The sequence below is a fragment of the Helianthus annuus genome, chromosome 2 (genome assembly GCF_002127325.2).
Source record: "Helianthus annuus cultivar XRQ/B chromosome 2, HanXRQr2.0-SUNRISE, whole genome shotgun sequence".
NCBI lineage: Eukaryota > Viridiplantae > Streptophyta > Magnoliopsida > Asterales > Asteraceae > Helianthus > Helianthus annuus.
In genome coordinates this window covers 131,546,350-131,562,320 of record NC_035434.2, presented here as the reverse complement: position 1 = coordinate 131,562,320, position 15,971 = coordinate 131,546,350, and positions in this window count along the sequence as shown.

Sequence of the window (15,971 nt, the reverse complement as noted above, 5' to 3'; positions counted from 1 at the left end):
ATCAAGGACTTTTCAAAAATTTCAAGACCTCTAACAAAATTACTTGAAAAAGATGCACCTTTCATCTTTGACAAGGAATGCAATCAAGCATTTCTAACCCTCAAAGAAATGCTAGTCAATGCACCTATCATGATAGCGCCCGATTGGAAATTTCATTTCGAAATCATGTGTGATGCAAGTGACTTTGCCGTTGGAGTAGTCTTGGGACAAAGAAAAGAAAAGCATTTCCACCCAATCTATTATGCTAGTAAAACGCTTAATGATGCACAAGAAAATTATACAACTACAGAAAAAGAATTACTAGCAGTGGTGTTTGCTTTTGATAAATTCCGTTCTTACCTTGTTCTTTCTAAAACTGTAGTCTATACAGACCATGCAGCCATCAGGTACCTCTTCAAGAAACAAGATACAAAACCCCGTTTGATCAGATGGATTCTACTCCTCCAAGAATTCGACATCGAAATCAAGGACAAAAGAGGAGCAGAAAACACTGCTGCAGATCATCTCTCGCGCCTAGAAGACCCAGCTTTGGAAGCGACCAGGGACGAACAAATCAACGAAAAATTTCCCACCGAGTCCTTGGAAATGATGGAGAGTAGACAAGAGCCATGGTATGCCGACTATGCTAATTATCTAGCTAGCGGTATAGTCACAAAAGGATGGCCGGATCATCAAAGAAAGAAATTCTTTGCTGATGTAAAGCATTACTTTTGGGAAGACCCTTATCTTTTCAAAATGTGTGCCAACCAGCTCATCCGAAGGTGTGTCCATGGTAATGAAGCACGAAGAATTCTCCGTCACTGTCATGAAGGTCCATACGGAGGACATCATGGTGCCGCGAGTACCGCACGAAAGGTATTTGATTCAGGGTTTTATTGGCCAACCATTTACAAGGATGCACAAAACCTTGTAAAGACATGTGATGCTTGCCAAAGATCAGGTAATATTTCTTCCAAAAACGAAATGCCCCAAAATGGCATTCTCGTTTGTGAAATCTTTGATGTGTGGGGACTCGATTTCATGGGACCTTTCCCACCGTCAAAAGGAAACAAATATATACTTGTGGCAGTCGATTATTTGTCTAAATGGGCGGAGGCCGAAGCTCTTCCAACAAATGATGGAAGAGTAGTGGTAAAATTTCTGAAAAAATTATTTTCTCGTTTCGGGACACCAAAAACTTTGATAAGTGATAGAGGTACCCATTTTTGCAATCATCAACTCGAAAAAATATTAACAAGGTATGGGGTCTATCACCGGGTCTCAACAGCATATCACCCTCAAACAAATGGGCAAGCCGAAGTGACTAATCGAGGTTTAAAACGAATACTTGAAAAAACCGTAGGACTAAATAAAAAGGAATGGGCCGACAAATTAGACGATGCTTTATGGGCCTTTCGAACTGCTTATAAAACCACTATAGGCACGACCCCATATAAGCTCGTCTATGGAAAAAGTTGTCACTTGCCAGTAGAAATAGCTCAGAGCCTACTGGGCAATAAAAAATGTAAACTTAGACTTAGAAACTGCCGGTAAAAATCGATTTTGTCAAATGAATGAATTAGACGAACTAAGGAATTATGCATATTCTAACTCCGAAATTTATAAGGAAAGAATGAAAAATTTACATGATAAATATATTAAGTCTAATGAATTTCGGGTAGGAGATCAAGTTCTATTGTTTAATTCACGACTTCGATTATTTCCTGGTAAACTAAAATCTAGGTGGTCAGGACCTTTTTCCGTCACCCATGTTTTTCCTCACGGTGCTGTAGAAATTAAAGCTCGAAATGGGATACCATTTAAAGTCAATGGCCAACGGCTGAAACTCTACCGAGGATCCATTGAGGATGAGGAAGAGGAGATCTCGCTTCAAACGTTAACGAATAAACTCAACATCATACCCGACATGTTACGAACAGGCAAGTGTACGTCAAAAACAACCGGTAAGTCTTCTAACCATTTTCGGAAAAAAGGGGCATGCACACGAGCACAAATTTAAAAAAAAAATTAAAACTTTGCTCGGCACGAGGCCGTGTCCGCTGGACACGGGGCCGGGTCGAGACGACTGTTGGGATAAAACCCTCTTTTCATCACAGTTACCTCATTCCACACGCCCCGTTTCGCCGAAAACTCTCTGTTTCCAGGCGATTTTCCGCAAATTTTCGACGTCACTACCACGTTTAACAACATCAAGGTATGATTCTATCATCTTTAGTAGTTAGATTAGTTACTTGCATGTAGTTAAAACATCAAAAATGGGGAAAAATCTAGGGTTCTTCGTGTTCATCCGGATCGAACTTCAAATTTTTGATGCAATCTGTTAGTAGTAGTTTAGATTAGTGTAGTAGAAAGTAAATAAACATGTATTGTTGATAGATTCGTTCGATTTCCTACTAAAACCCCAAACCCTTGTTTTTGAACCGAAAAAGACGAAATTGGATGGGTAAACGGTTTGTTTTGGGAAAAACGACACTTAGGGTTTCATTTTCAGGGGAAACCGCAACTATTGGGCTAAAAATTTTCAGGTTTTCGGAACCAGGACGAAAAATGAAGTTTTTGGGTTACAGACGCCTGGACACGGGGCCGTGTCCGCTGAACACGGGGCCGTGTCCAGCCCATTGTTTGCAGTTTCTTTTAAAATTTCTTTGTTTCGTACTAACTTTTGGTGTATTCTTTCAGATGTCAAAGTTCACAAGGTTCAATGCAAGCGAACTAGATGCTAGGGCGAGATATGAGATACTCCAAACAAGACCCGAGGAGCACCCTAGGCGAGCATGTACGGACTTGTTAACCATGGTGAACCAACTAGACCGATTCAACAACATCGTGACAGGGCCACTAGCAGTTGCAGTGAACACTCGGCTTCGGTCGGTGCATCAATGCACAATGGAGTTTTACAGTACTTTCGCTTTCAATTCGAGGTGTGACCCGTTTGACAATGAAGGGGTCGCATTTTGGTGTGGCGGGACAACGTACTCAATCTCCATGGCACGGTTTGGATCTATAATAGGACTATACGGTGAAGAAGAATCGGGAAATGAGGAAAACACTGGGGGATTACGAGACTTGGATGAGACCGAACTTCAAGCCGCATGGGCTCAAATAGGTGAAGGAATCTACAACCCTAGCAGCACTAAGAGCAACAAACTGAGGGACCCGCTATACCGCTACATTCACAGGCTCCTCACCTACTCGCTGAACCAGCGTCACGACAGTAGTGGCGTTGTGAGGTTGAAAGATTTGGTTGTCCTTCACTGCATCCACAACCGAAAGCCTCTTGATGTTCCATATCTCCTGTTGCGAAACATGCATCTCAATCTCCTTGCTCGAGCTCCAACACCTATCTTCTTTGGGGGATGGGTGTACCGTCTTTTTAAGCATTTCACGAGAATTCCAAGGTCCTTTGAAAGAAGTCCATGGTCGGGACGAGTTGACTACCACATTTGCCGAGCCATGAACTTGCTTTATGAGGCGGAAGACGGGACGGTGAGCTTCCAAAGGACACAAGGCTATGCATGGAACCCACAGGAAGCCCTAGTTCTTCACGCACCACCTCCCCACTACCAGTACCAACCCCATGGTGATCCGGGTCAATCCTCCTCACAAGGAGGCGGTTTTCCTAACTTTCAAAGCTTACATGATCATTTGCAGGAAAACCTCATGTGTACCAGGAACACCTACAACCTCGCCAACAACACATACCACCGGGTTGGAGCTATTGAGCGCAACATCAACGATATACAAGATGATATCGGCAACATCCAGGAGTACATGGCGGGGCATGGGGATGGAGGTGATGATAGCGATAAAGACATGGACGTTTGAAGGGATAAGGAGCGGGTTGATGGTGAGCCCACAGGTTTAAGTACCCTTTTCTATTGAACAATTTATGGCCTGCGTGCCACTTGTTGAACAATTTACTTTCCTTGACTACTTTTTATTTCCGTTTTATTTTTCTTTTACTTTATGCTTGGAGACAATTAACTATGGTAATGTAGGATGTTTTATGTTTGCTTGGTGTGGTATTGAGTGATGAAACAGGTACAATGCAAGGGTTAGAGTGCTAAACCTTAGCGCTTACAGGCCCAAAATGGAGAAACCGGGAGATGAAACCTGTTTTTCAGGCTCACAGACTGTCCACATGGGGACGTGTCCAGCCGACACGCCCCCGTGTTCATCTCCCAGACCTGCTGTTTGGTTACTGACCTGCAATTATTTGCCAGACACGGGGCCGTGTCTAACCAACACGCCCCCGTGTTCACCTTCTGTAAGTTTTCGATACTGGCAGTTCAACACGGGGTCGTGTCCAGCGAACACGGGGCCGTGTCCAGACTACCAGTAACATAAATCTTTGCTTTTTAACACCACATTACACATCCAATCAACCTAAAAATTTATTTTTGGGACACATTGAGGACAATGTGTAATTTAAGTGTGGGGGGGGGGGAAGCTAACACTTTAAAATTTTGCAAGTCCTAACAACAAGCCTTACACAAAACTCTATTGGAACCGCTAAACACCCCAAATTTTTTACAAAAAAATTTTCTTTCTTTTACTTGTCTAAAGTTTAAGTTAGGAATCACAAGATTAATAAGGTTATATTTTTATAAAATTTACAACCGAGAGCGTCGTGATAACAAGAACCAACATAAGAAAATTATGAAACGGCATAACAAGTCTAGTTAAAATTTGATTATATATACTTGATCACATTAAAAACCCATTCCCACAAAAGTGAGTTTTGAGCCTTTATTGAGCATACAAATTTACATCTTTAGACTAAAATGCTCATTTTTCGTTTCTTGTGTGAATAGCCGCTTGGTTCTTACAACTCTAGAACTTGCCACGACGATTCATTCCCGGTCCTTACCAACTTAAACCCAAGTAAGTAAATGATGGAGGCATTAGGACTAACCATTTTTTCTTTCTACACCATTATTTTTCATTTTTTTTACCACCTACCCAAAATCCCCCTAGTTAACCCCTTTGAGCCTAAACCTTTCGTTTCTTTACCCTAAACCCTTTTTACCCACAAAAAACCCTTTTTATTTTTCACCCTTTATTTTAGTAAGAAGCTCGGTTTTTCGCAAGCTCGTTCTTTTATGTGACTAATATATATATATATATATATATATATATATATATATGACGATGATGATGAAGTTAAAAACAAACAAAGCTATACAAACAAAAGCTTGTTTGGAGAAATACTTCAAAATAAAAAGTCACTAAAAACAAAGTGTGTTACGAAAACCGACGCTTTTTACGCTTTTCGCCCTTTTACTAACCACTAACCCAACCACCTACCTTTAGCCCAAGCCTAACCCTTCACCCAAAAAGTCCTCTTGGTATTTTACAAAGGTATAAAAGTTAAAAAGGAGGAGGATTGATTGCTTGGCAAACCTATGGAAGGCGTAAGTTCCATGCCGCTCTCGAGTGATTCACTAAAAAAATACACCTTCGGCCGAGTGTTGAGTGATTTCTCCCGTGAGGTATGTGAACTTGTATATAAATGAAATTTTAAAAAGGCATGTTATGCCCAAATAAGTAATTTATCCTATGAAACGTTCTAAATAAATCATAACGAATAGGATTGTAAATAAATAAAAATAAAACCCAAAAAGATCTTGGATTCCCGACACTCTATGACAAGCCAAAAACCTTCTCTTCTACCTATTCTATTTGGGAGTGTAAGCCACATTTAAAGAGTTTTGCTTGAGGACAAGCAAAAGTTCAAGTGTGGGGGTATTTGATGTGTGTAAAATGCAACATATAAATTACATCAAATAAGGCATAAAACTAACCCTTTTTAAGTACTAATGTTGGAAAAAGAGTGTTTTTATCTTCCTTTTGTATTTTCAGGATGAAATGAGCTCAAATTCACAAAAGAAGCAAAAAGACAGCTAATTCTAACATAAATACAAGAAAAGGAATAAAAGTAGACTGCCCGAACCCTCAACGGCATCTCCCCAAGCAAAGAAGAGAAAACAGAAGCCTGAACACGCCCCGTGCTCAGCCAGCACGGGGCCGTGCCCAAGAAGCAGCAGAAAAGACAAACCTGTAGAAGCTTCTATTGCCCACCACGGGGCCGTGTCCAGTGAGCACGGGGGCGTGGCGAAAGTACAGCAGGCGCATTAATTGTAATTGCGAATTACAATTAATGAAGACAGATAGTGTAACACCTCGAAAATTCATGTCCAATATTATATCGACACGTGTCATGGACTTTAAACGTGTAAAGGACTGAATTAGAAGGGCTAAAGTTGACAAACAAGGAAACTGCATGAATATAAGGACCCAGAATGTCAACAATGGATAAATATATTTTTAAAATAGCCCTACAAGATGTTTATACCTTCAAACGAATAAGTCATGGATCATACGAAACTAATTGTGAAAGAAAGTGAGGAATTACAAACTACAGGGGCTAAATGTGTCAACATGTTTAAGCTATACCTCTGAGTGATCTTTTAGCGGACCCAAAGCTTTGTAATGATAAATTATACTCACAAGAATGTGTGATAAAAATCTCACGAGGTTTCGATAAAGTATGAGAAAGTTATGACAGTATTCGTATACGAGGGGTTAAAAGCATCAATGTTGAAATTTAAGGCCTTTTGGGTGATCACAAAGTTAACCGGGGACTTAACGATGTTTGGTTATGCGTTGGAGTCCTTAAAAATCAAGTTAGAGGGCCAAAAGTTCAAGAAACAAAGTTAAAACCACGTTTAAAATCGTGCAGGGACTGAAATTGCCAAGTTTAAAACTTGTTAAGCTGGTAACCTGGGCACTCGCGTAGCGCGAGCCCGAGGCCCTTCACCGTCGCGCTACGCGACGGCCTGTGCTGGGCAGAAACATGATTTTTGGACTACAGCTTGTTCTTGGAGGACCTTTCTTGCAAATTTTTGGTGTGGGCATCAAGTTAACACCTCTCCAAGCAAATAATAGCTGTCTTTAAACACTTGTATGGCTCAGATTTCTTACTTGGAGGCCAAACAAACACATGTTAATCATCCAAGACTCACCCAAAACTATAAATAGGAGGCATGTTCATTCTTTCCTTCACACTTTCATTCTATCATTCCTCCTCTCAATTCTGGAACTTCCTAAGCTGAAGTGGATCATAATCTTAGTAGAAAAGATAGCATGGACCATATGTAAGTGCCTTAGCCCACTCACTAGTTCAGAATTATGTTTTATTAACCGAAAAGTCAAGTTATCATGTATTAGCTTTGACTTTCGGTTTATGCTCTCATGGTCCAGCCCCTGATCAAATTAAAAGTGGGTATAAGACCATAGTTAGGTAGGTGATTAACCCCTGAAAGGGTACCTCCTAATTCCCTCGTTTGCTTAGTTAATTGTCGGGTCAAACCGTTTAGGTAAAAAGTCAAACTTGGCAGATTTGTGGGTATTAATTAAACCATAGATGCAGATGTTATAAATGATATTTTAACACTCTAATAACTTGGTAATGATTATTAGAACATGTCTAAGCTGGTCCAACTCGACAATTCTAAGTTTAGGGTCGGTTCGCAACCGAAAGTCGCAAAAGCTTGACTATGCTTTGACTTTTCAGTTCTGACCCGATTAAGCTTGATTCTCCCATGTTTTGAGCTTCCATTAGGACCATATTATTCAGTAGTATAACCTTCTGGAGTTATATTGCATGGTTCCTTGTGGTTTGAATTATACGCTAGTTTCCGCTATTATGCTTACAAACGCCCATTTTGCCCTTTTGAGATAAGAATGAGTTTTTTTTGAAATGTGAGAGGACAAAAACCTTTGTTACTGATATTTAAGCTTGTCCCGAAAGTTTGACATCAGTTCTTGGTCCCAAATAGGAGTTATGCTCGATATCGTAATTAGAAGCTTTAACTAAGTAAATTGCGATATCTTGCATAAAGCATGTTTAAACTTGGTTTTTGACCCGAAACTCATTACCTACTGTTAAGATATTATTTTTAGGGATTGTTGGAGTTATTGATCAGATTATAAACTGATCATATCATAGAGTTCTTGTATTAATTCGATAAATGACGATAATACCCTTTTCACGCATAAAATGAGATTTACAAATGATTTGAATGCCAAACCTTTTCCTACTGATTTTATACATTAAATAAATTATTTTGAGCATTCAAAACTAATCAAAATCTCAGATTTCCATAAAACCCCTTAATTATCGTCAATTAGCGATTTTTACGCTATTTAGGTGCATAGTATGGTTTTAAACCATAATTAACACCTAAGACTTGTTACCTACTGAATTCCTAAACAAATTTTAATATTATTACAGCAGGTATAAGTCGAGAACTCAGATTTCCAAAAATGCCCGTAAAAGCATATGTGAAATGACCAAAATGCCCTTTCGGGACATAGTTTGGCCATAAATGGTAAACCTCACATATGTATGATATCTTACTGATGTAATGAGATAAAATAAATATTTTTACTGATTAGAAAGGACCAGAACTTCGGTTTGTTATAAAATCCCTTTTATAAGTATTAAAATTACCAAATTGCCCTTACGTGACTTAAAATGGTTTTAAATACTTTTTGGGCATATATGTTGACATCCTACTGATGTATTGACATATTCTAAGCATAATAACATATGGAACTTGTATATGATTCATTGGGTTACCCGTTATGCAATTTACGCGTTCGGATCGGTTTATGTAACTAGTTTACGTACGTTTGCCGAAACGGGTTTAACCTTATCATTTTTGCCTCAAAATCCGGAATGTGTTTAGTTTACCCATATTATACAAGTATCCAAACTTGTTGGGTCTAAATAACATTCTATTCCGGTCATCGCTTGATCTAGCGTGTCGTACCGCTTTAGATACTTCAAGCTAGCCGGTCTAAGTCTATGACTTAAATAAAGACCATTAGCATTCTGAATTGGTTATATATTACCATCACTCCAGACTAGAGCCACCCGGTAAAAGCTACCTGCATTTAGATAGATTGGATACGACTGAGTTATTTTGCTGTGAATCAAGTATTAGCTCAGGTAAATACTTTTAACTTATTTTCCCTTATACGGGCTTGGGATACGGTAGATTACTACCGCTTGGTCGGGTGTGGATCAATCAAATGCCGGATTGTGGCTAGTAAATCCACAAAACCTGTTTTGATACTGTTCTGTTGATGACTTAAACGTTGGGGGTTAACGACCGTGTCCTGGATATATCTTGGCTCATTCATTTGTAAATGGCCACAACCTATGCGCACGGTGTAGGCATACACCGAAAAGATGCCAATAATAAATTATTAATTACCCACAAGTTGGGGATAACTCCTTTATGGGTTTTAAAAGTGGTGTGTCGTTTAATCATGTCTCAGTCTCTGTACTGGGCCCCATATGTACGGTAAACATGTAATTCAGTATACAAGATTTTTATTTAAGAATTGTCCCAAGTTATAAAAGGTTTTGTGCCTTGTGCACTTAAATCAATTTTCATAAACTCTTTTCAAATGAGTCGGTTAAATTGTATTTACCAGTGAAAACTGACGTATTTTCAAAAGGCTAAGTGGCAGGTACTACTCGTAATAGGCTGGGAGTTGCTCGGTGTCGAAAAAGAGGATCTTGCAAATCCTTAAAGATGCCATAAAGTCTGTTAAGCTTCATTTTATACATTCCGTAATGATCCTCCTGTGGATTGATATTACAGACTCGTCTATAATAAATACTTTGATATTTTCAGACGTTTGAGTTTGTAATAATATTTTATATTCCAAGACTTCCGCTGTGCTATTCTGTGTATGTTTGACCATGATGATATCCACTACGTCACTATACTCCCCACCGGGCCCACCGGTGATACGTGGAATATCGGGGTGTGACAGGTTGGTATCAGAGCCAACGTTGAGTGAATTAAACACTAGTCTTTTGTGTTTAATCTCAATGACACAGTAGCATATTCCTTAGACCTTTGAGTCTAGACTTAACATAGGAATGTTCTCATCCCTATTAAGTAAACATTGTTTTCGATTTTACACCTATTTTAATTAAGTCGCCAAGCAAGGAAGCCGATGATAAAGATTCTTCTCATCCGAAGTTAAGGAATGCCAAGTTTCACCATACGGCTAGAATAAGCGTACGACCGGTTTGGAGGAAGACCTTTATGGATTCACTCCCACAACCAAATCCATTTGATTTGGAATCAGACTTAAGAGTCCATACCGGAGGTCCCTGAGGCTCAAAATTTTAAAGTCTGTACCAGTGGAGTCCATACCAGGGGTCCCTGAGACTCCCGTTTTTGCTGATAATCCTTGTTTCTTATCTTCAAGTTTGAAACTTCAGACTTGGATTGTATCGGTCAAAACCCAATTCGTGATCCATATCGTTTCTTTAACCATTGAATTCTTGAATTCTATTTTCGTAACGGATTCCTGATTGGAATATCTGCATTATTCACCAAGGTCTTTTGTACCTTCACCATGTATGGCAAACACAGAAGAGAAACAATCGATTGGAGCGAGGAAGACATTAGATAATCATTCCTTCGTAATATTATTTGCTTTTTTTTTAAGTCCTTAAAAGGACCCATCTCTTTTATTTAGTCCCTGAGTGGACATACCTTTTGACTTAAGACCCTATATGGGCATTTGCTATTTAGTCCTTTCATGGACATAATATCTTGATATAGTCCTCTTATGGACATTATATTTCCTTATAGTCCTTTCATGGACATAGTATTTCATTCTAAGTCTTTTCATAGACACATTATTCTATCATAATCCTTTCACAGACATATTATTTCATCTTAAAGTCCCTTCGAGGGCAATTGTATATTGACGTCCTTTCATGGACATGTTATTTCATTAAGATCCCTGTGGGGATACGCTGTTTTGAATTAGTCCCTTTTGAGGACATTGATATTTCATTTTAAATTCATATTTGGATTTGTAATATTTTCTAGTCCTCGAACGGACTTATATTTTTCTTTAAGTCCCCTGTGGACAAATATATTACTAAAAGTCCTGTTTAAGGCACTATTGTAAATTCCTAATGATTTAGGAAAGTTTTGAAATTTTTATGTAGGTATTCATTTCGTCCTTTATCCAACAATAGTTCTGAATCTTACTCGAACTTTATCGATCAGCGTATATATTTCAAAAAGATCCTCTTAATGGTATAACCTAGCCTATATGTTTATAAACATGGCTATGATGGTAAAACCCTCTTAAGATAATTAATCTTTGTTAACATCTGAGAACATGTTAACATTCCTGGCTGTGTGACTTGAGAGACCACACTAGCTTCCAAAAGTACTTCGACTTTTCCAAGCCACCTTCGTAGCCTATGTGATCAATACGAATCACGGCTATCAATCAACAGTATGAAGAATGCATCGGAACATCCAATTTGGATGTATGCCATTGGGAGAAGATGTATTCATGACAATGATAGTTTTATTTTATAAACTTCTTGTCAAAAGGCGACGAACTATGTTCGACCCTTAGAAATCACTGATCCAAGAGATCATTGATTATGTCCTTGTGACAAGGCCTTTTGCGCCATCTAACTGCTCTTCGAGACAAGCCTTGTGCTATATAAGAACGTCTCTATAATATTGACATTGTGATCTTTATGATCCCCTGTCCAAGGTAATGAGCCGTGCTCAAGCTTAATAGTCTGCATAATCAATGCGATCACGACTAAAATCATCAGTACGATGATTAAATCTGACATCCTTAATGATGTTTTGCCTAAGGGCTATATTATATTATCCATCTGAGACTCGGCAATTGTAATCTTTTGTGATTCCTTGCCAAGGGGAGTAAGCCATGCTCGAATCCCATAAGTCTATATGATCATTGCAATCCTGACTCGTATCATCAATACGATGATCATAACAATAACATCCCTTGTGATGAAATGCCTACGGGCTACACTTTACTCTATTGTCGATAAGACAAAGTTAGTGGTGATCTTCAAGATCCCCTGTACAAAGTGGTGGGTTATACCCAACTCTAACAATCTATATGATCAGCGCGATCATGACTAATATCATCAAATGAAATGATGATGTATAAAAATCAATGAGTGATGTTTTAAACTCATCAATGACAAGCCAATGTGCAATAATTTGTCAATTGTGACAAGTTAACATATTAAGTATTAACATCCCTAGTCACAGGCCTTTTGTGCCAGCATTGATAAATGTCCTCCGTGACAGGCCTTGGTGCCATATCTTATAGCATCATTGTGACAAGGCCGCTTTGAGCCATATCTAATCGTCCTTTACGACAAAGCCCTCGTGCCATATAATCATCCATGTCTTTCATGACTAGGCGTTATGCCATATATCTCTACGTCCTTCGCGACGGGCAATTATGCCATATATGTATATAATTATAATAGAAGTCATGTAAGGCTAGTCTTTGAGCTATTCGTATCGTCCTTGTGACAAAGATAGTTGTGACATTATGATCCTCTATCAAATAGATAATGGACTCGTTCCAAACCTTAAGCGCCGTTAATGGTCCTTTTGTGACCTAGGCTAAATGTAATGGATATACGTTCAAATAACATTCATTAGGAATGTTTGGAAAATAATAGCCTCTACGGTTTTTGGATGTCGTGACTGATCTATACCAGGTCATCAGGACGATGACTAGAAATTGCTTAACATGGTGGTTAATACCAAGTTTCGAGTATGGAAAGCTCGAATGAGGTGAATAGCAGTCGCGATACTATTAAGGCGACGAAAGCTAATAATGCTACAGACGCAAACCTCAATATTAATGGAGTTAATCTCCAAGCTGTATTTGACCCAGCAGTTTGAAAGACCATGGAAAGGGTCATGAAGCAATTCAAAAGAGCTGAATGCTTCTCGCTCTGAATTCCATTCAAAACCTCAATCAATTGCTCGTGAAAAGAATTTTGTTTGCACTTCGATTATGAAGGATGAGCGAGGGAGGAGGATAACTCCCAGAAAATCGAAGAAAAACAGCAAATTACGGGCTTAATAAGAACTATCATAAGTTCAGTAAGAAGCCTGTATGTAAGACTCGTTACAAAAGACACTGAGGACAGTGTCAAATAGGATGAAGACCAAAGCAGTGTGACATCTGCAAAGGAACTGGTCATCAGTTCCATGAATATGGAGACATGTGGGATACAATCTGTTACGACTATAGTGAGTAAGGCCACATTAGAATTTGATGCCATAAAGCTGCCAATGAAGGTGCAGCTAAGTCTGGAAAGACTAAGAAAGGAAATGCCTAAACTCACCTGATGAATGTCAAGAGGGAGTACATGATGTCATCCAGTACATTTCTTATCATTTTGACAATGATAATTTCTGCTAAGTATCCTGTTTTTAATACAGGCAATAATAAGTCTTTCATAGACCATAAGCTTGGAAAACTTATGATGATACTCAAAGGAACTGCAGATGCTAAGTATAAGGTAGAATCTACCAATGGAACCTGAGAGACCGATTCTCCTATTATCGGCAATAATCTTTCTGTATAATCTAAGAGTACTCTTTCTTTGAATAGAGTACGACAATATATGTTATTTTAATTATTTTCTTTTCTCATTGATTTTATCAACTGCGAGTGCCAACTATGATTGACAAAATCACCATATGAGGATTGCGTATCCCAGTGCGTCCCATAGATTATGTCCATGCCTGATCAGTATGGAAGTTTAATGCATGGGGCCACTAAGATATTCCAATGGTCATATTGTACTAAAGTCAGCTAGTGGTGTTCAAAGAAGATATCCATAATAAAAATGCCTAAGTAGGTGTCTCTACTTAAGGCATCCGCGCACTCGTAAAGCAGATGTGTCATTGTATGACACAATCAACGGTAAATGGACCAAGGTTGAAGATTGAAGTTACATCTATCACAATTGGATAACTTGATTTCTTCTCAGTCGAACTACCATGATTGACCTCTAGAGAGGCAAGATGGAATTAGGAATTACATCCTATTAAGAGCTGTATCTATTACAGAAGCTCTTAATCGGTAAGCATTAACGGAAATGGAAAAAACTGAGAATTAACCAGATGAGTTTATGGAGAAAGGCTTGTATAGACTAGCTCATCATCTTAAAAGCTCTGATTATGATTGACAAAAGAAAGCGTAAGGTAATACGCTTGTGCATTGGTTGTTGCAACCTAACTAAGAAACGGTTAAAAATCGTTATTAGCTGCCCAGGATCGTCGACTTGTTCGACTGACTATGAGGATAGTTGATTCCTTAAGACTGATACGGGTGGTAGTTGGAATAACTATCTCACCCTGGATAAGTTCTTTTAACCAAAAGCGTAATATAAGCATGAAGGCTGCTCCATTGGAGACCTTGTTTGGAGGAAACAGTCAACGCCCCTTCGTTCGGCAGGAGATTGGGAAAGCTCAATTCTCAAGATCTAGAATTTATATTAAAGACGATGGATAGGATATTATGAATCCGTAATCATCTGAAAACTGCCAATAATCGGCAGAAGAGCAATACGAACAAAAGGCGCCAATCCCTTAAAGTTCCAAATGGGGAACAAGGCTCTATTGAAAATATCAAATATGAAGGAATACAATACGTTTCGGTATATAAAGCAAGTTAAGCTTTGGATATATAAATCTTTTGAGATCATCGAATGTGACGGCAATATAGCTCATCAGCTAAACTTGCCTAAGGAGCTTAGTGGAATTCACGATGTGTCCCACATTCCTAACTTAAAGAAATGCCTAGCTGATAAATCGCTAGAAATGTCTCATGAAGACATATAGGTTGATGAAAACCTGAGGTTTATGGAAAGACCTATATCGATCAAGGATCGACAGGTTAAGAAGCTCCAAAAAGGAGCAAGCGCCTATTGGATAGGTCAACTGGAATACCTGTAATAGTCCTTAGATGACTATGGAAGTTAAGTTCAGTTTACGACAGAAAGTACTTCCATCTTTTTGAGCAAATCTCGGGGTCGAGATTTCTTTTAAGGGGGTGAGGATGTAACACCTCGTAAAATCGTGTCCAATGATGCGATGACACGTGTAATGAACCCTAATAAAGTCAAACGTTGACTATAAGGGACTAATTTCGTCAAAATCGAAAACCTTGATTATAGAAGGACTGAAAGTGTCAGCATGCCTAATCTAGGCCTCTGAGTGACCTTATACAAAGTCCGTATTCTCAAATGAGCCACTTGTTGGACGAGAGGAGCCGATTTCGAAATTATTTGGAAGTTTGCGCAATAATGGTTAAAAACGTCAACATGTTTAATTATACCTCTGAATGACCTTTTAACATTTGTGGAAAAACCTGTATCGATTAAGAATCGGCAGGTAAAGAAGCTTCGAAGGAAGTATGTACCTAATGTAAAGGTTAAATGGGATGCCCGTAGAGGTCCCAAATACACGTGGGAGTTAGAATCCACGATGCAAGAAAAGTACCCTCATTTATTTCAGTAAATCTCGAGGGCGAGATTTCTTTTAAGGGGGTGAGGATGTAACACCTCGAAAATTCATGTCCAATATTATATCGACACGTGTCATGGACTTTAAACGTGTAAAGGACTGAATTAGAAGGGCTAAAGTTGACAAACAAGGAAACTGCATGAATATAAGGACCCAGAATGTCAACAATGGATAAATATATTTTTAAAATAGCCCTACAAGATGTTTATACCTTCAAACGAATAAGTCATGGATCATACGAAACTAATTGTGAAAGAAAGTGAGGAATTACAAACTACAGGGGCTAAATGTGTCAACATGTTTAAGCTATACCTCTGAGTGATCTTTTAGCGGACCCAAAGCTTTGTAATGATAAATTATACTCACAAGAATGTGTGATAAAAATCTCACGAGGTTTCGATAAAGTATGAGAAAGTTATGACAGTATTCGTATACGAGGGGTTAAAAGCATCAATGTTGAAATTTAAGGCCTTTTGGGTGATCACAAAGTTAACCGGGGACTTAACGATGTTTGGTTATGCGTTGGAGTCCTTAAAA